Source organism: Apodemus sylvaticus, chromosome 21 (assembly GCF_947179515.1).
Source record: "Apodemus sylvaticus chromosome 21, mApoSyl1.1, whole genome shotgun sequence".
Classification (NCBI taxonomy): Eukaryota; Metazoa; Chordata; class Mammalia; order Rodentia; family Muridae; genus Apodemus; species Apodemus sylvaticus.
The window spans coordinates 9,045,470-9,066,949 of NC_067492.1; the positions used below are offsets into that span (position 1 = coordinate 9,045,470).

The following is a 21,480-nucleotide window of genomic DNA, read 5'->3' on the forward strand; positions in this document are numbered from 1 at the left end:
AGCTGAATGCTCAGACGTTGGCAACTGTCCCCTTGAGCAAGAAGGATCATCTCTCCCTGAGAGGATAAAAAGCTCATCTGAGAAACCATCACAAAGACTGCACAGAGACTGTGCCCTGTGCGGGTGCAGCCCACAGAGGCCTGAGGGACGGCGGGCTCCTAGGCCTCAGCTAGGCAGGGCGTAAGAGGGAGCATGGATAGGGGATGAGGTCCCATGAGGGACATAAGTACTCCATAGGGAGCATCACAACCCACCCAGAGCTATGCAGCAGCCCAGGCTGGACGTGGGACCCAAAGAGCAGTGGCCAGAGGGGACGCCAGAGGGGACACCCATGCGGCTCTGAGAGAGAGTTATGAACAGGAGGCTGTGTGTTAAGGAGAGCTGGGAGCCAGGTCCCAACAGACACCCTACTGACTCCCTGCATCACACTGCTCTGTCCCCTCTCCTACTCAGGGCCTCACTAGGCCCCATAGCCATTTCCTGACTGACCTTACCATGTCAGGGAGCTTTCAGAGCTGATGTGAACTCTAAAAAGGGCCACACCAGAGACCTTTGACCCTAGCAGCTTAGGAGTTATAGCATGCTCTTGGCAATATCGACCCAGGGCCCTCTCAGAGTACATGATGGCCAGTAAGGGTCCTATGGCTGTCAGAGAGACTTGGGTTCAGGTTGCTAGCCCACCTCTAGCTCTGACAGACATGTGTGAATCTTCTGGAAGCCAAGGGAATGCTTCCCAGGGCAGCTGGATCTTTCTAGAGAACAGTGCTGGGCAGGTAGGAGGGCTGTGCAGTGGCAGCCATCGGGGTCCCAGGTGACTTGTTCACGGTGAGCTGGAGTTAAGCTGTGACTGCCCATCCCTCCCTCCTTCAACAGATAAGGTTCTCAGTCCAGAAGCGGGAAGTGACAAGGCGAGACGGAGGCCCCACAGTACCAGCGGGAGCTCAGGTTGGAAGGAGGAAGACAAATGTCTGGTGACAGCAGCTGGCTTGTCACTACAGGGAGGATAGGTCCAGGATGGGTGTCAGGAGTGTGGATGGGGAACAGGTGGAGTCACTCTTCAGTGGGGGTGGCAGTGCTCTTAAGGGCAAGGATGGCGTGGGTATGCATGCCACTGTGTACACGTGTCTACAGCCATGTGACTATGGCCACCCGATCCTGTGTTGAGTCACCTGTACACAACGGTGCGAACCTATGCACATACGTGTGCACACTGCCCACTCATGCGTGTCCATGTTCGTGTGTGCGTGTGTGTGTGTGTGTGCGCGCGCACACACGCATGTGCACTGGTGAGGTCCCTGTGAACGTGCATCTGTGCACATGCCTGTGGGGGGACCACGCTTGTGCGCACACGCCATCATGTTTTATAGTATGTATTACGTGTGTTAGAGAGAGTATGGACTGAAGGCGCTCCAGAAACCCACCCTCCTCCATAACCTCATGTGTGTGTGTGTGTGTGTGCGTGCCTGTGTGTTCTTCTGCCTGTAGTGCCTCTGAACGAAGTACACCCTCTACCCTGCAAGCAGCCGCCATCTGTCTCCCTGACGCTTGGCCATTTGAGCCGTTGTTTGGGGGGCTGAGGGGGGAGACCTCCCTGCAGAGAGGACCAGATGGTGAAGTGGAACCTTTCCCTACTGGCCCTCCCTGTGGCCCACCCTGGCCTCCGGGCCACCTGGGGCATGGCAGGGCGCCACACCCCCAGCCCTGGTGCCTCAAGGCTGCCCTGACCCCCTGGCCCCAGCTCCTCCACAAGTGGCCTTTTGCCCTGGCCACATTAATCTCTGTCCAGGTCAGTTGGCTGAGGCGGGAGAGCAAGCAGGGCAAGTCCCCAGGGTGTGCAGACAGAGTGACTGTCAAGTGACCCCCGACAGCCCTGGCCCAGGGCTCCAGAGGGCAGAGGGCGGAGGGCAGAGGGGTGAGCTCCCATGTGTCTCTGGACCGTCAGGGATCTGGAGAGGGGGCGCTGCCTTGACCCCAGCAGGTCACCGTGACAGGTCAACTGGTTTTCTCTCAAGCAGGTCATACAGTGGCTCTGAGCAGCGCAGGGCCTCCACTTCTTCACTGGCCATTCGAGGTTCCCTGGGGACTCTCGAGGCAGCTGTCAATTGCCTGTGTAGTTATTCAATAGATAAACTGCTGAGACGGCGCAGGGCACAGGGCTCCCGGACCAAATGCATGCTCTAAACTCTGGCATCTCACTGCCTAGCTGCAGAGCCTTGGCAAGGAGCATCAGCAGTAAGCAACTGGGCCTCAGTTTCCCCAATCACACCCACATTTCAGGCTGTTCTGTGGACCTGGAGAGCCATGTAGGTCTCCGGATTCATAGACATCAAATTCATTAAGGGATGTGCCCAAGACGGGGTGTGTGGGGTGGAGGCAGGGCGGGGCCTGCAGGCAGCAGCAGGGGCTCCTGCCAGGACACCCCATTTCCTTTCTACATGTCTGGAGGATGGGACCCAAAAGAACAGGAACAACACTGGACCCCAGGGGGGTGGCAGAAGCCCTGACAGTGGGTGCAGCCACAGGTGAGGGGGAAGGGCAGGGAACATCTTCTGTCTTCCTCAACAGGCTGAGTATGGCGGCCAAAGCCTGGGCTCCTGATGGCTCTTTATGATATGTGCCCTGTGCCCAGCACTGCCCAGCACTTTCCAACCACAGAGCCCGTTCTCCCAGAAGCAGGCTCAGAAAGTTCTAGGCCCTTGTACAAAGATGTTAACAGCTGAAGGGTCAAAGGGGAACTGAATCCCTGCTCACCCCCTGCTGGCTTAATCCAGGCCTGGAAGGAAGCAGCAGTTTGAGAAAGGCATGTGTGCCTGCATTCCTTACGGGAGGCACAGGCCCAGGCAGGGCAAGGGCCGGGCCCAAGTAATGACTGACTGGGCATGCGGATGGGCATCCGTGGGCTGCTCCTTCCTAGGCTCTGATCCCTTCCAAGTGCGGGTGGTGTGGGAGCTGGTTTCCGCTCCCCCGTTACCATTTCCCTCCCAGGCATCACGTGGCCTCCTCGGGACAGCAGGGGACCTGGCATTTGGCTTTCTAGAAATGGGATCAAGGAAGGGAGAGTGATTTCCTTGAGGTCAGCTCTCTGTTTACATATGAAAGGCCTCCACTTCCTCCAGTGTTGGGGTCTGTTTAGAGGGGCACAGAGGGTCTTGTGACCCCCACGAGCCCCCCCCCCCCAGGGGTCTCTAACGAAGTGGTCAGATGGTAGGAAGAGGCTGTGCGGGCAGGCCCTTGAACAGGCCACTTAGCTAGCCCAGTCCCTCCTTCCGCTTAATGGGGAATTTCATGGGTGTGGTAGCTTGTGAGATAGCTGGGCCCCGCCCACCCCTGCCATCTGTTCAACGCCAAAAGTCACAGGGAAGGGGTGAATGAGGAGGGGAGGGACACTCAGTGGCCTGACCCCCTCCTGTCCCACTCTCTCACACCAGATGTCTCCAGGCCAACCCGGCTGCCAGGAGCCCACCAGGGTGGATGGGGCTAGTTTGAGCTGGGCTGGGCCTGTGGCTCCCTCTGCAGTCACAGCACAACCTAGCAGCACTGAGGCCTCGCTGGAGTTGATGGCTAGCACCTCCAGGTGGCCTACCCGTCACTTGTGGGGGAATTTTCTCCGTCTCCTTTCTCTGGGGTTTGACGTTTGGGCTATGTGAATCTGGTCAGGCCTCCAGGGGCTCTGGGAGGGCACATTCTACCCCAGAGTTTCATCTTTGTCCCATGGGGGTTACCAGATTCTGCTTCCTTGAGGCAGTAGACTAGAAGTCACCCAAGTAATATGCCTCAGACTGCAGGGTGACAAATTCATGCAAGGGTGTGGATAGATGAAGGAGAGGGTTGCATATGGGAGCCGGAACCTAGGGTTAGAACGGGGCTGAGCCAGTGTCTGCTGTGTGGCCTGAGGTCTTGAGACCTCTGGGCAGTTTGTAGATAGCATTAAGGGTAATGTCTTAGTGGTGTGGTGGTGGTGGTGGTGGTGGGGTACAAAAGATTTAAACAGACTCAGCCACCCTTAGTCCCAACTTCCAAAAAGTTCCTGGAGGTAGAGAAGTTTCACTGGAAACTGCCCAGCAGAGCCTGCCTCCACAGGGGACACAGTAGCTATAGCACCTGTCCTCACGGGCAGGACAGACAGGGCCCAGGGAAGTGGAGCCACCCTCTCTCACCCACTACAACACAGGAACCCCTCTGCCTGGCTTTCTGTGTGGGACCCTGGCCACTTTTGTGCAGACAATTCTAAGAGGCCAGGACACAGGTTTGAGCTGGCCTGGCCTACCGCAGAGAGGAAAGGTATGTGAGGACAGGGCTGCAGAGAGAGCTGGGGCATCATCACTTGAGAGGATTGTGAGGTATCAGAGCATCCCACAGTCTTCTCCCTCTCAGGTGGCCCCCACAAGCCCACAAAAGGATGCTACGGGGACAGCCAGCAGGTCCTGCCCCTCCCACGACACCAGACGCCAGGTGAGAGAATGAACGCAGGGTTCTACAGCTGTGACAGGTTCAGACTCCCAGAGACAGGGTGGCAGCAGTGGGCAATGCAGGGCACGATCTTTGGATCTGCAGAGGGGAAGCGGAGAAGCTGGCCCAGGCCGGTCTGCAGCTTGCCGCCCTCAGCCTGCCGCCCTCAGCCTGCTGGGACCTTGCCTGACCTGCAAGGGATGCGGTACACAGAGACGAGAGGCTTCGTGGTCAGTCCATTGAAACCATCTACATCATCTAGCCGGCATCTCTATTGTGAGCACCTGTAATACCTCAGGGGCTCATGTGACCATGGTGGCTCTTTCCGGGGGGCTCAGAAAGGGGGAACAGAGAGTGGCTGGAACTGCACCGGAACCTCAAAAGAACAGGACAACCGAGCAAGACAGCCCAGGGCTGCCGGTGTGACATTACCTCCTGGCTCACTGTCTGCCTGGAGCTGTGGGGTTGTAAGGACGCTTAACTCCCTGGTCCTTGGCGTCCTTGTCTATAAAGGTGGTTAAGAGTCCCTTCCCATCGGGCTGGGGAGAGATTCAACGAGTGAACTAACTGCTTGCCACAGAAGCAAGACAACCTGAGCGGAACTCCCAGAGCCAGGTGTGGTGGTGGTAATGTGTGCTTTTAATGCCAACTCTGGGAAGACAGAGATGGAAGATCTGTGAGGCTTGCTGGCCAGCCGGTCAAGCCTCTGAGTGAGTCGCAGGCTTTCAAGGTTGATCTCAGTCCCTTCCCATCTGGGACATGGGGCATTTGTAAGTGGCCCACGTAAAGAGCAGAGAAAGCCATCTAGAGCCACCTGGACCATACGTAGAGAAGAGGGAACCCAGGCATTCTCTAGGAGCCTCACAGGCTGCAGGAACGAAGCCGTCCCCAACCCTGCCATGGTGAGTCTTGTGACTGTACAAAGTTCTTTGCATCCCCAGGCCCCAGCTTCCCCTGGTCAGGGGTAGGGCCACAGCCAGTCACACCCAGGTGTTACACAGATTCCTCTCAGGCTCAGTCCTTTGGCAGTGGAGACAAGCAAGAGTGTGCTTCCCCTCAACGGGCTACAGAGTTCCTTCATTATACTACTGTGTCACCTAACAGGTGTCTACCGCCCAACCAACCACTTCTGTGTATCTACCTAGTCACCTAATGTCCCCATCATGCCCAAGAAACCCATTACCACTGTCTGTCAGCCATCACAACCCAAGCAACCTTCACCCACTGACCCCCCACCTATCCCTTCTCTCCTTTCCTTCTTTCTGTCCATCTATCCATTCACGTTTCCAAAGTCCAGCTAGAGTCCCTCACCCAACTCACTTCTATCTGCCATCCACCCATCCACCCACCCATCCTTTCATCTACCCATCCACCATTCATCTACCCATCCACCATTCATCTACCCATCCACCATTCATCTACCCATCCACCATTCATCTACCCATCCACCATTCATCTACCCATCCACCATTCATCTACCCATCCATCCATCTATCCATCTATCCACCATCCATCCTTTCATCCATCCTTCCATCCACCCATCCATCTATCCATCCGTCCACCCATCTACCATCCGCCCATCTCTCCATCTATCTACTATCTACCCATCCACCCATCATTCATCCATGCATCCATCTATCATTCATCCATCCATCCACTCAAAATCCACATACCATCACTACCCTCAAACCTACTTCCTTCTAGACACGTGACCCTGGGCACTGGAAGACTGCAGGGAAGCAAGGTGGTGTGGCCAGACCTCAGTCACAGGGATTTCTCTCAGCTGCCATTTGTTTTTTCTTTATTATTATTTTTTTGAGACAAGGTCTCACTCTTGGTGGCCCTGGCTGTCCTGGAACTCACACTACAAAGAGTAGCCTGGGTTCAAACCTGCAGCAATCCTCCTGCCTCTGCCTCCTGAACACTGGAGTGACAGGCATGTGTCAGGGCGCCCAGCCAGAACCTGACTATTGCTTTGCTTTTGGCTCACCCTTGGTTCCCAGAAATCTCCCTGCAGAAGGAGAAGATGCTCAGGCCCTCCCTCTGGGGTCCCATGTTAGCCAATGATAGAATGTTCTGGAAGCTTTGCCATCCACTCTGCCCTCAGTGCCTTCTCTTCCCACACTCACAGGACTTTATTAATAGCCTATTAGTGGGTAATAAATAAATGCATTTGGATAAGAAATCACCCAAGGGTGGTTGATGGGGGAGGAGGGGTGAGTTGGAGCATGGGGTGGATGTCGTTGTCTCTTCAGAGAGCGTCTCTCAACATCTGCCCAGGTGGGGATGCTCATGCCGGGTCCCTGCTGTGCCGTGGGTCCTGTGCCCCTCCCTGAAAAGCCTGCCTCTCATTAATCTTGATGAGTTTTCTGCTGAGTATTTTTCCAGGGCTTTCAAATCGCTCACTAATTGCAATTAATCACTTACTGAAACAGATGTCAGGAACAATGGGACCGGATGGTGGGGGCTTGATGAAGCTGTCAGGAGAGAGTGTGTGGGTGGCTGGGCGCTGGGTGCTGCCCCTGCCTGCCCAGGTGGGCTGGGAGGAGCCTACACAGAGGCTGAGAACAGAGGCAGCCAGGGTCAAGCAAGGCAGAGGGGAGACAGGCAGATAGATGCTGAGGGCTCCACATCGCCCCCTGGAGGCCAGAACCCCCACCATATCCCCCCTCCCCCAAGAAGGGAAAAAGCTTGGTTGGAATCTGGGTGGCCAGCAGACCAGCCGTGGGCTGTGTCTCTCACCTAGGAACTGTGCTTTCAGAGTATGTCACCGTTTGAGATCAGATCTGAGCTGTTGGGAAGCGGAGGTAGGAGGATTTCAGGTTCCAAACCAGCCTGGACAGTGCTGTAGGGCCCCGTCTTAGACAAAATCAGATTTAACAGAAGACTCTGGACTTCAGAAGTCTCTTCAGAATGCACAGCGGTATCACTAGCTGAGAGCCATGGCCTGGGGTTGACACACCAGTGCACCAGGCCTAGGCACTGGACTGTGTCAGAGACCCCGCTGCTGGTCCTGGAGCAGTGGTTCTCAACCTGGGGGTCACGACCTCTTTGGGGTAGCACATCAGATAATTACATTACGACTCATAACAGTAGCAAAATTATAGTTATGAAGTAGCAACAAAAATAATTCTATGTGGAGGGAGGTCACCACAGCATGAGGGACTGTATTCAAGGGTCGCACGCAGCATTAGGAAGGTCGGCAGCCACTGTCCAAGGGTATCCTGGTTCTCAAGCAAGGCACAGAAGTCTGGGTGGGGGGAGGCAGCCTCGGTTTCCAACCCACATACCCCACGAACTCGCTGCTCCTGGCCCCACTCCTCTGGGTCAGGGGAGCTCCGGCTCAGCTGTGCTGGGTAACCAGGGGTTGACTGTCACCTTGAAGGTTTCTTTTCTTGTGTGTGTGTGTGTGTGTGTGTGTGTGTGTGTGTGTGTGTGTGTGACAGGGACTCTATGTGGTTTCCTGTCTCTGCCTCTAGCTGTTAACATAGGTCGGAATGCTCTCTCTCTCTCTCTCTCTCTCTTTCTCTCCCTCCCTCCCTCCCTTCCTCCCAGAATTCCATATAGCACAGGCTACTTAGCTATGGGTGACCCTGAATTTCTGGTCCCCGCTCTGCCTCTCTCCGTCCCCACCCCTGCCTCTCTTGTGTTGGGATGACAGACAGGCCCCCATGCCTGCTTTCTAAGGAGCTGGGGGTGAACCCTGGGCCTCGGGCTTGCTGTGTGAGCACTCTGCCCAGCCAGCCACATCTCCAGCCCCCTCTGTGTGCACCTTACAGCTTCACTGTATATTCATGCCGACTTCAATCCCTTCTATAGCCCCGTGTCTGGTCCCACATCTTTCCAACAGGCATCACTGTCTGTAGGGACTGTTACAATGTATCAAGCCTGCATTTGGGGCCTACCATGCTGGGAGTGTGGGGCCCAGGAAGCAAAGTGAGTGAGGTACCCCTTTGTCCTTATCTTTTCTTCTTCTTCCTCCTCCCCTTCCCACTTCCCCTCTTCCCCCTCCCCCTCTTCTTCTTCTCCTTCTCCTTCTTCTCCTTCTCTCCTTCTTCTTCTTCTTGTGAGGCAGGGTTTCTCTGGCTGTTCTGGAACTTGCTTTGTAGACTAGCTGGGCCTCAAACTCACAGAGATCTGCCTGCCTCTGCCTCCCAGGTGCCGGGAGGTGGCATGTGCGCCACCATGCTGGTATGCCTTTGCTTCTTATTTACTCTGTGCTGAGCCCTGTGGGCAGTCCTAGGGGATGTGCACTGAGCAGAACACCTCACCTCCTAGGGATGTGCACTGAGCAGAACACCTCACCTCCTGGGGATGTGCACTGAGCAGAACACCTCACCTCCTAGGGATGTGCACTGAGCAGAACACCTCACCTCCTGGGGATGTGCACTGAGCAGAACACCTCACCTCCTAGGGATGTGCACTGAGCAGAACACCTCACCTCCTGGGGAAGTGCACTGAGCAGAACACCTCCCTCCTGGGGATGTGCACTGAGCAGAACACCTCACCTCCTAGGGATGTGCACTGAGCAGAACACCTCACCTCCTGGGGATGTGCACTGAGCAGAACACCTCACCTCCTGGGGATGTGCACTGAGCAGAACACCTCACCTCCTAGGGATGTGCACTGAGCAGAACACCTCACCTCCTAGGGATGTGCACTGAGCAGAACACCTCACCTCCTGGGGATGTGCACTGAGCAGAACACCTCACCTCCTAGGGATGTGCACTGAGCAGAACACCTCACCTCCTAGGGATGTGCACTGAGCAGAACACCTCACCTCCTGGGGATGTGCACTGAGTAGAACACCTCACCGGTGGCGCTGACAGTCCAGTTGGGAGCCAGAGGGCATCCACCGTCTTGTGCTCTGCGACCCCAGGCTGGAGCAAACCGAGCCAGGAAGGCGCTAGAGGGAGATTCCTGAGTTAAGTCCTACAGTGAAGAGACAGAGAGCTGCAGAGAAACAATGTAGCAAGTACAGAGGGCAGGGCCAGACAGGGCGGAGCTCTGAGTAAGGGGACACACAGGGAGTGCTGGAGGGTGTCAACGAGATGGCTCAGCAGCTAAAGTACTAGCTATTGCCCACCTGCCCAGCCAGCCAGCCATTAGGCAGTTCATTTGTCCGTTCCTCAGTTTTCCCAACCATCCATCTACCCATCTGTCTTTTAACCATCTACCTATCTAACCTTTACCCATCCACCTACCCACCTACCCATTATCTGTCCATCTGCCCGATTCCCCACCCACCCACCACCCACTTGTGCATCCATCCATCATCTATCTTTCCATCACCTGTCCATCATCCATCCACTCTTCCCTCACTCCTCCACTCATCACCTATTCAACATTTTACCTTTATATTCCTCTATTTCTTCAACCATCCATCTGTCTGGCTATCAGTCCATCCATCCATCAATCCATCCATTCATCATTCATCCATCATCCATCTATCCTTCATCCATTCATCATCTATCCATCTATCCATCCTCCATCCACGCATCCATCATCCATCATCCATCCATCCATCCATCATCCATCTATCCTTCATCATCCATCCATCCATCCATCCATCTATCCTTCATCATCCATCTACTCATCCATCATCCATCCATCCATCCATCCATCATCCATCCATCCATCATCCATCATCCATCCATCCATCATCCATCCATCCATCATCCATCCATCCATCCATCTATCCTTCATCATCCATCTACTCATCCATCATCCATTCATCATCCATCCATCCATCCATCCATCCATCATCCATCTATCCTTCATCATCCATCCATCCATCCATCATCCATTCATCATCCATCTATCCATCACCCATCTATCCTTCATTATCCATCCATCATCCATCCACTCATCCGTCATCCATTCATCATCCATCCATCCACTCATTCTTAGAGAAGCATTTGGCAGAAGGGGTATGAATTGTGTCTATCTAAATAATGAATCCTGGACACGACAAGCTGACCAACCAGATCACTTCACCCCTCCATGCCTCAGTTTCCCCTTCTGAGGAAGAGAAAGGCTATGAACTCTAGAAGACCTCGGCCCGCCCAGCTCACTCAGGTTCCCACCTGTTTCTCTACTTGCTATGAATTCCCACCTAGCCTCTGTCTTCTCTTCTTTGCAATGGGAACCAAACGTCTCTTTCCTGACAGAAGAGGGCAGGAGCGGAGGCTGTTCCACACAGCTCAGCACTCGGCCCTTGCATGGCTCTGTTGAGGGTGGCTGGCTCTCCTGGTTTGGCATGGAGATGATGGGGTGGCAGTGTATGTGTGACATTGTTTTTGCTATCTCATCCCTGTAGCTGTCTTTCAGGTACGCTCACTAGAAGAACACGGTGCCCTACACTTCAGGAAATCATGAAATGTCGTCCCTGGTGTCTGTCCCTTCAAGGTCACCCTTGTAGACCCATCCTAGAAGAACCCTCTTCCAAAGCAGGGCCTGAATCTGTGGGTCTTATTTCTCCCTTAGCCTGCGGGTAAAGCTGGTTCCTGCAGGAACTTCCTCCACACTTCCGTGTTTCCTTTTACCTGTGACCCCCGCCCCACCCCCAATGCCTGACTGACAGTGCCCTGTGATAAGTCCACGCTGTGAAGATGCAGCATGGGTTCCTGTCCCCTGGTTGGGGGGAAGAGCTGACAGCTGTTTTACAGCTGTGCCGATGGAGGAGGAGGCAGGGATGGAGCCCCACCCAGGGTACCACAGTAGAGCTGAATGCTAGCGCACCCTCCCTGGGCATCCCTCTGTCTGCCTGGCTCCAGCTGCCTGGCAGGTGAGACAGAGCCCGCCTGCCACCCGAAGGGGCCCTGACACATGTTTAAATAAATATTCCGCAGCAACGATGTTCCATATGTATGACTTCGTGGGGATGATTTTGCCGCTGACGGCTCCGAGCGACAGCTGCACGGGTCGTGCTGGCATCACAGGCGCGTGGTGGGGCGGCGAGGGGGGCACCGCGCGGCATCTGGCGACTCGGGGGAGGGGGGCAAGGCGCCGTGTGCCTGTCAGGGCTCGGCGTGGGCACATCAGCGATTCCGGGGGACGGCTGGAGCAGGTGTTTCCAAGCAGCCTGTTCGTAATAATTACTTTTAGATTGTTTTAAAGTGTTTGAGCAAGATCCTGGCGGGCTGGCAGGGAGGGAGGGGTGGGTGGGGCTGGAAGGCCCAGCGGGCGAATCCCACCCGCCTGTGGGCTCACACGTGGCCTATGAGGCTTGCTCAGCGGACCCACAGCCATACGTCCACACCCTGCCATCCTGAAGCCCTGGTAAGGTGAGTTGCTTTCAGAAGGTCTTGTCCCTTGCCAGGGACCCATGTCCTTAGGACCCCTAAAGAACAGGAGAGGTCAGGGCCAAGTTGTTAACTATCTTGTGAATTACAACTCCCATGGTGTGAATCTTAACCTCAAGGAAGTGCGCACGTCAGGGGCACAGCCTGCCTACTCTCCCAACTGTGCCTGAGGGCCACATGCTCTATCTACTGCCTCCCTGGGGAATGCATGGACAGAAGACAGACGAGGACAGCTTCCCTGGGCACTAGATTCCTTTAGTGCAGGATCTCATTTTGTACCAACGGTGTCTCTGAGAAGCCCTTGTCACCTACGCTGAGAGGACAGGGTGGGTCCCACCTCACCTGCATCACAGCTGGACACCAGACTGGCCTGCAGCCTGAGACTAAACCCAACATGAGCCAGAGGGGCTAGGGCTGACTTCCTGGCCATACCTAGCCTCTGCTACAAAATGTGCCCTAAGGACAGGCCAACGGGCCTCATGTAGGGGACAAGGTACAAGGAAGTTCCCTTAAGGTGAGAGATACAGCTCCACGATACAAGAAGAGCCTCGGGTGGGTGATGGGCTGATGTGCCCACAGAGAGATAGACAGACAGACAGACACGCACATTCAACATGGCTCCCCCTCTGCTTGGCAAATGTCAATTCACCTGGGCTCTGGCCTGGCCTGCTCTGTAGACTCTGTCCATGGTGCCCAGCTCTTCTCTGATGGCCTTATAGGACTCCCTTCCCACCCCGCCCCGCCCCCCACCTCCCCATTCCCGTCCCCCCACCTCCCCATTCCCATCCCCCCACCTCCAGCCCTCATACGGGCTCACTGGGTACCAGTCCGAGCACACCCCACCTGGCTGCAAACATGACAGGACACACTTTGGCTGGGGTGACTTTGGACGCTCTCCAGGGATCAGTGCTAAGGAGTGACAGGCCACACAAAAGATGAGGCCATAGATGTGGCCCAAGGGTCTGCCCTAGGGGACCCAGGGGACTGTTCTTCCCATTCAGTGGGTGTCCAAGCAGATGAAGAAAGGGCTGAACACCGTTGCCCCTTCCCTGCTGAGATGTGTCCCACCCCCACCCCGGCCATTTCCAGCCTGCGTGGCGAGCAGAGGTGCCCAAGTCTCAGCGACAGGCTGGGTCAGGACACTGGTCCCAGGGGTACTGCTTCTTCACTGTTGCCCCAGCAACATCTGAAAGGTGACACCTGGGGTCAGTCCCACCTGAACCCCTTAGCATGGCTGTGTGGCCTGAGGTCTGGTACCCGTGGAATTTATAGCTTTCCAGATACATCCAACAGCAGCAGCTCTGGGGCTGCTCTGTGTGCTGTCAAGACAAGCACTTGAGCAGGTGAGTGAGTGTGTCCCTGGCCCTACCCTGCTGGAACCCTGTATTAACCCTGTTCATCAGCTGTGTGGTGGTATCCTAGCTGTTAGGGGAACCTGTGCCGGCTCCGGCTAAAAGTCCTGAGTCCCCTCTGAAGCCCCGAGAGCCTCCCCATCTTTCCTCACTTTCTGACCTCAGCTCCCAAAGCACTGTCAACACCAGGGCTCCAGGGCCGTTGAGCCTGCAGTGACATCACCTGGGATGGCCTCCCTCCAGCTTCCTGCCTCTTCAGGCCATTTGGTCACCTCCTGTAGAGTCCCCGGCTCAGAGCCAGGTCAGGAATGGCCGCATGCAAACCTGAACCATGGGACCCCCAGCCAGCGACGCTCCCTCCCCCCTCTTGTCACTAGGCCTCCCGGGGAGGTGTGCCATCCCTCATTTAGTGGGTGAGGGGGGCTCCCCCAGCTCCCTCCCCACGGAGTCTTTTACTGTCAGTCTTGCTGAGCCGCCTCAGCAGAGAGGGTCTTCCTGACAGCCTCCAGCAGGGCTCATCTTTTATTCATGTCGATAATGTCAACCATGTGTGTGCTCGCTGCAGAGTCACTTAACCCATTAGAGGAACTACCTTGGCGGCACGCCACAGGGAAAGCCAGCCGGGAGTGGGGACGACCCCGGCAGGTGTCTCCAGAGGGCAGCTGGGCACAGGTCTACCTGGGCAGTACCGGAAGAGGAAATGTCCCACCTTTGCTAGGTGGCCATAGAGGTACAGCCAGATGTCCAGGGAGGAGGTCCCGGGACATGGCTATGACCTCTGGGGGTATCCAGGGACTAGATGCAAAAGCCAGCACAGCACAGCACTGCGCGCCTTCCCTGAGGGTTCACGGTGACTGCCTCTTTCAAGATGAAGGCCATTCCTAAGGGAACTAGCAATCTGGTGACACAGCTGGCCTGCCACCTCCACCCAGGCGCAGCCAGCAAGATAAAAATGAACCATGGTGACAACCCTTTTGACGTGCGTCTGCACACCTACTCCAGGAGGAAACCGCTCACAGGGCAGAGAAAGCAGCAGTCACCAGAAACTCCACCTTCTCCCTGCCAGGTCAAAGCAGCCTTCTAAGTGTTTGCTGGCTGAATCAGAGGTCTACGGAGCGGAGGGCCCTTGTTTGAGATGGGGCCCGTGTACTTTACTGTGCCCCGGCTTGTTGAATGATGGGGTGCAGAGGGTGGTTCCCGGGCAGGCGTCTAGACATTTGATCTTCCCACAGCCCTGGCAACAATGGTAGGCAGTTATTAGTCTCACCTACAGAGGAGGAAACCGAACCCACAAGGCTTAGAGGCTGTGCCCCTACTGTGGCCTCACACACAGTAGGGGCACAGCAGGCTCCATAGCGCCCCCTGGTGGAAGTCATAAGCACCATGGCTGACAGTAATGTGGCTCCCCTCTCTTGGGGACCGGCTGGGACCCTCTTATTTCTGGTGTGTCTGCTGTTTCTCAGTTCCCTGTTCTTGGTTTCTGCCCAGCACTGTGAGGTGCCCCCCCCCCCGAGAGGTTTGTCCTCAGCTCACATCCTCAACTGACGGCTGTAATCCTGTCAGGTGAAATAAGCCTGGCACTGGGGCTGAGGAGACGGAGCAGCCGCTAAAGCGCCCGCAGTGCAAGCGTGAGGGCCTGAGTTCAAATCCCAGCACCGCCATGAAAAATTAAAGAAGGGTTCTGTGGGGGAAGGGCAGAGACAGGCAGGTCCCTGGAACTTGCTGGTCAGCCAGCCTCACCTACTTGGAGAGTCTCAGGCCACTCCCAGGACCTGTCCTAAAAACAAAAAACAAAAAACCAAAAAACCAAAAAACCAAAAAGCAAAGCAATAAAACTAATGTGTTGTGCTGCAGAGCTGTCTCAGCAGTTAAGAGCACTGGCTGCTCTTCTGAGGACCAAAGTTTGGTTCCCAGCACCCACAAGGCTACTCACAACCACCTGTAACTCTAGTTTCAGGGGATCTGCTGCCCTCTTCTGGCTTCTCCGGGGACCAGGCACACATGTGGTACATAGACATACATACAGACATCCATTCACTCAAGATTAAAAATTGATAAATTAGGTGGGCGGCGGTGGCACACACCTTTAATCCCAGCACTTGGGAGGCAGAGACAGGCGGATTTCTGAGTTCAGGCCAGCCTGGTCTACAGAGTGAGTTCCAGGACAGCCAGGGCTACACAGAAAAACCCTTGTCTCATTATATATATATATATATATATATATATATATATATATATATATATATATATATATATATATAATGAGATCAAATTTAGATTAAAAAAAAACAAATTAAAAGCCAAAAACCATGGTGTTAGGGTCGGGATAGTAAAAGGATAAGAGATGGTAGAGGAATGAACATAGCTAAAATCTATGTGTGGATTCTCTCTGTAGCCTAGTATGGCCTTGAGCTAACAGCTCTCCTGCTTGTATGTATGTATATATGTATGTCTGTTTGTATGTAGTGTGTATGCACATATGTGTGTATGTATGAAAATATAAAAGAATAGATTTAAAAAAAAACAAAATGGACAGCAGCACCTAAGAAATGATACCTAACATTGTCCTCAGGCCTCCACTGATGCACACATACACACACACACACACACACACACATACACATAAACACTCATACACATGCATACACACATTCACGCACACACAGGAATAGAGGAAACAGAGACACACATACACAGATATACATATGCACACAGTGACAGACACACACAGACATACACAGAAACACAAACACAGACAAGCACACACGTACACACACAGAAATAGAGGAAACAGACACACACACACATAGACACACAGAAACACAAATCCAGACACAAACACATATGCACACACATAGGAACAGAGGAATTAAACACACACATAGACACAGACACACACTAGACATAGACACACACATACACACACACACACACACACACACACACACACACACCCTGCCCTGCTCTCCTGCTCTGCCTGCTCTGGACAGTATATACCCACAGCAGGCCCACCAAGCAGCTCTAAGGACCCTGGAGGGCCCTGTCAGGGATCTCTTTGGGATATGGACTCCACAGGCTTTCATATAGCCCAGGATGGCCCTCTATTCACTGATCCTGCAGCCACCACTTCCCAAGTGCTGGGATCACAGGCCGGTACCCCCACATCTAGTTTATGTTGCACTGGGGGGAGGAGTAGAACCCAGGCCATGTGCATTCTAGGCAAGGTCCTGTCAACTGTGCTCCAGCCCTTTGGTTCACAGTTTTTTGTTTGTTTGTTTAGCTGTTTTTTAGCCAGTGCCTCTGTATGTAGCCCCCACTGACCTGGAATTTACTCTGTAGCCTAGGATGGCCTCAAGCTAACAAGCTCCTGCCTTACTTGTGATTGTTGGGGTTGCAAGCACGTACCACCAGACACAGCCCTGTGGGTATTTTTCAAGATCCGGGGTGATTATAACCAGGCTTGGGCAGAGCGGCCCAGGAACAGGCAGGGAGGGGGCTGCTGTATTCGCCACCCAGGCCCCATCCTCCATATGCCCCCCTCCCCCCACAATGGCCCGACAAAGATCAAGGCAGTGGTGCCATCCCAGAATGCCGCAGTTGCAAGGCGTCTCCCAGTCCCCAGCCCTGCCACCATCTGTGCAGCCAGGACAGCATACAGCATTCAGCTCCAGACTCGAGTGTCCAGAGCCAACTGGATCCCACTAGGGATCAGGCGAGCAGCACTTGGGGGCCGGCCTTGCCTGCCAAATCCATTCCCGCCCAAAGCTCTCTCCTGGCAAGCAGACCTCCCGCAGACCCGCCAGAACTTGGAAAGCTCTGTGTCCTCGTCCTCCCTCGCCAGTCTCTCCTCCGGTGCCGCCAGCCCGCTCCGCTCCGCTCCGAGGAGCCAGCAGCTTTGCCCAAGCGTCACCAGGCTTCTAGACTTTCCCCTGTCCCACAGGCAGCAAGGGCTGCTGCTGCGACAAAGCCTGCAAAAGATGGTGCCTGTCTGTCCTCAAGGCCAACGGCTACATCCTTTCGGTGGTTCAGACCTCGAGGCCAGAGCCCGTGAGCACTAATTCTACACAGGCAGGAGGGCTTCCTGAAAGAGGCGGGGTTTCTGCTTGGCTTGGTCAGGATGGGTGGCCAGGAGGGAGACTGAGATGGACCAAGAGAGTGTGTGAGGCTGGGCCACGTGCTGCTGGCTCTGGAGAGGTGACCCTGGTCCTGAACTCGATCCTACCTCAGCCTCCCATGTGCTGAGGTTGCGGTGTGAGCACATGCCTGCTACATTTCTGCATGGAGAACAAGAAGGGGCACACTGGATGTATTCCTTCCATCTCAGGTCTGTTTTCTAAGGCACATGGCCTGTTAGGATGGTTGTACACAGGCACAGATGATATTTACACAGACGTACGTGTTCTAGTGGCACCCCTGCTAGCCCTGGCCATCCTCGGCCTCCCTCACACCCACACTAAAAGCTCCTGCCCAGTAACTTTGGCACTATAGGTCACCCTTCAGGAGAGCAATTCTCCAGGGAGCCCCTGGATTTTGCAAGGCCTGCTGGTTTTTAGATACGCAGGGGCAGCTGACCCCTGAATCAAAAAGACATCTGCTGGATCTCTGACCTTTATTGTTCAGTGGTGCCGAGCTGCCACAGTCTGACAACCTCTGCTCTGGTTCTGAGAATATAGAGGATCCACAGCCAGACCACTCCCATTGGGCCAGCAAACCCGGAAAGGTTAGCGAAGGTCTGATTGCTAAGATGACCTCACCTGAGTCCCGTGAGGGACCTGTGGAGACTGAGGTGAAGGCTGAATCCTGTAGCTGCCCTATGTACCCGTGTGCCACTCATACAGGGTCACAGGAAGCTAAAAGCTGGAGCTGACAGGACTCAGACGTCCCTATCTGGGAGAACATTTGATCTTTGGCAATATCTAGAAATGGAGAGGTTTAATTAGTGTGCAGCGTATAGAGAAAGGGTTCTGCTTGACCCCCCTATAGGGCATAAGCCAACTCCTCACTGGAGAGTATGTCCTGACCCAAGGGTCCTTGTGTTGGGCTCCTACAAGTAAGTTTCTGGGTTTCCAAGTCATCGCAGGGTCTAAGAGCTGGGGTCTCCACATAGGTGCAAGCCATGGACTCTGGAATTGATCACTTTATCACCAGGAGACAGGGAAGAGTCTTGATGGGCACCTACCCGCCACAGGGTGTGTCCAGGACTACCCTCAGCCGGCCCCTTGAAGGGACCAAGTGTGACCGTCCTTACTGCAGCCAGTGGTCTGCTGGGTGTTCCCACGCCTGCTGTCTGCTCAGAGCAGGCCCGACTGAGACCTCACTTCTGTGCCACAGATACTTGCTCTCATCTGGGGCTCCTCGTGAGCAGACCACGGCCTGGAGTGGCACTGTGTTCAACCTTGAGAAATTAGGCTGGCCCTCCCCAACCACCCACCCCCGGGGGCCTCCCCCTCCGGCTCGCTGGGAGCCCCAGTTCCAAGAGAGGCTCATATTTAATAACGCAATTTATATTCCGCTCTCAACATAAACTATTGTAAAGGCGCTCTAATGTAAAAATACATCTGGCTTGTCAATAGTTTATCTTCTGGATCCGCATCTAAATCCCTGGGCCTTTTTGACTTATGGCTGCGCCAGTGTCTAATGAATAAAAAGGCGCAAATTATAGGCCCGGCTGTAATGCTCATCATAAAATTAGACGATAGTTGCAAAAGCCGCATTCTCCTGCCCACAGCGCGCAAGGGCTGGTCATAAATAAAGTGTATTTAATGTATCCCAGGGCCGCGCAAACCTAGGAAACGGCGTGTTATTGCCCGGCCTTCCGCCGGTCCACCACGAGTTCAATGAAGTGATAACGGATCCATCATGGGGATTTATGCGAACTGTCTCCTTGCAAAGCCACGGCCTCAACACTGTAAATAGCCCACAATCCTTCCAGCAGGCCCGCCCGCCAATAAAACTGTCACGGCCGGGCTGGCAGCAAGCACCTTCAGGACAGGGGGACAAGCTGTTAAGGTCCGGAGGCCAGCAGGGGCTGCGCCGGCTCCCGCCCCTCTGCGGCAGGGAACAGGTCTTCTTCCCAAAGGGGCGGGGCGTATCTGGGCTACAGGATCCTGGGAGGTGGGGACTGAGCACAGCACGTAGCTGTCTGCCTATGGTGTGGGACTGTGCCCAGGGATCCAGGAGGACCCTGGCTTGCCCTGATGACAAGGGAAACTAGGTGACAACATCCTCATATCTGGACCTTAGTGAATGGCACTGTAGTCTTGTTAGTTCTTTTTCTTTCTTTCTCTTTTCTTTTTCTTTCTTTCTTTTTTCTTTTTCTTTCTTTCTTTTTTTTTTTTTTTGCTTTTGTGTTTTTCAAGACAGGGTTTCTCTGTGTAGCCCTGGCTGTCCTGGACCTCACTCTGTAGACCAGGCTGGCCTCGAAGTCAGAAATCCACCTGCCTCTGCCTTCCAAGTGCTGGGATTAAGATTTAAGGCGTGTGCCACCACTGCCTGGTTGGTTCATTATTTTTTGTCATACTAGATACTAGGCAGGTCCTGGACACACGTGAGGAAACTCTTTCCTCAGAGAGACTTAATAGCCAGGGCTACACAGAGAAACCCTGTTCGAAAAACACAAAAGCAAAAAAAAAAAAAAAAAAAAAAAAAAAAAAAAGAAAGAAAGAAAAAAGAAAAAAGAAAGAAAAAAAGAAAAAAAGAAAAAAGAAAGAAAAGAAAAGAAAAAATGTGAGCCGGCACGCACCTGCCACCCCGACACTCAAAAGCCAAGGCAGGAGGAACGAGACTGAGGCCAGCCTGTGCTACATTGCCCGAGCGGGTCTCAACACACACAGGGTTGCACCAATCTCCACGTCTAATTTGCAGAGACTTTCCCCTACGCCGAAGCCTCGGGCCTCAGCCCACACACTTGTTTCACAAATTAGGTGCTGAGCCCAGCAAAAGCTAGTGATGTCATTCCACAGGGTAGGGAACATTCTAGAACGTCCTTCTACAGAATGAATGAATGAATGAATGAGGAAGCCCCAGGTGGGCTCAGATGTCAAGCCAAGGCACAAGAACCTGATGTAAATGCAGACTTTGTGGCTCTATGTGGCCGACATGGACGCCAAAGAGAGGCTTGGCCGCAGCTACCAGCTGGTGGCTGATGCTGTTCCTGGAATAGAGAAATGGTTCTCGTCATCTGGCCTGAGTCCCGTGGGTGTCCCCTCCCCACCCTGTGCACACATAGAACAGGGAGCTGAGGACTGGGGGGATTCAGAGCATGTGGCACTCAGACATGGCCTTTGGGGACCCGGTTACAGCAGCCCTATGTGTCCCACCCCTTGCCAGGTCCCTATAAACCTGCACAGGTCTGCATGTGCTCAGGTGACTCCCTCACGTGAGCGGTAGATGGCTAGGTGACAACAGCCCTTGCTGTCCACAGAGACAAGTGACTGTCATGACAAAGATGGTAATGGGAACTCCACAAAGAGGGTAAGCAACGGCCACTCGTGGCTGTGACAGCTGGGGAGGGTAGCGACACCAGTCAATCTGGCCTTGGGAGCATCTCAACCTATCTGCCTATCCAGGCCCCCACCTTTCCAAGCTGGCTGTGAACGTCTCACTTCTGCACCTTGACCATCTGCGGCCGCCAAGCGTGGGTGCAGTCTCCTGGGAAAGTCCCTGTTCTACCACAGCCCACCCTAGGACACGGCTCAGGGCGTCCATTGTGCCTCTTTGGGATTTGTCTTGGGAGCTTGCAGAACACGCGAGCTTCCAGATGGAAAAGGTATCACGAGCCCTTCTGTAGCCAAGAACAAGCAACACAGGAGCTGGGAGAACCTAGACATTTCCAGAGCCCAGGCCTCCCTGCACAGAACTCTACATTTTATTTATTTGTTTATTTAGGGTTTCGTTTTGTTTGGTTTGGTTTTTGTTCGTTTGAGATGGGGTTTCTCCATGTAGCCCTGGCCATCCTGGAATTCGCTCTGAAAACCAGGCTGACCTCCACAATTCAAGACATCTGCCTGACTCTGCCTTCCAGGTGCTAGGGTTAAAGGCCTGTGACACTATGCCTGGCTCAGAACCCTGAATTCTTAACCAGAGGCCAAAGGTTTAGCTTGAAACCTACATCGGGCTGGCCTGGGCTGGCCTCATGGACACGTGAATCACGGAGGCTACAGAAGTCTGGATAACAGCCTCACTCCAGCCCCCAGAGCCTGCAGATGTGCTCGCAGGGCAATCAGTGATTGGTATTGGGAGGCCACCTCCATCAGCAGGAAGGAGAGCTATGTGTCCCTAGCGTAAGAGGGGCAGCCCACGTGAAGATCCTACCTTAATGGCTGGCGCCACAGAAGCACAAGCCAAGGGTGCCAGGAGCCTGCGGAGCTCCTACC

General features: G+C 54.3%; 1 protein-coding gene across 3 annotated transcripts in view; it reads right to left on the reverse strand.

The window, feature by feature from the left end:
• Positions 1 to 21,480, reverse strand: part of Gse1 (Gse1 coiled-coil protein) — a 365,720-nt gene that overhangs the window by 170,275 nt on the left and 173,965 nt on the right. The gene's annotated exons all lie outside the window — the stretch shown is intronic.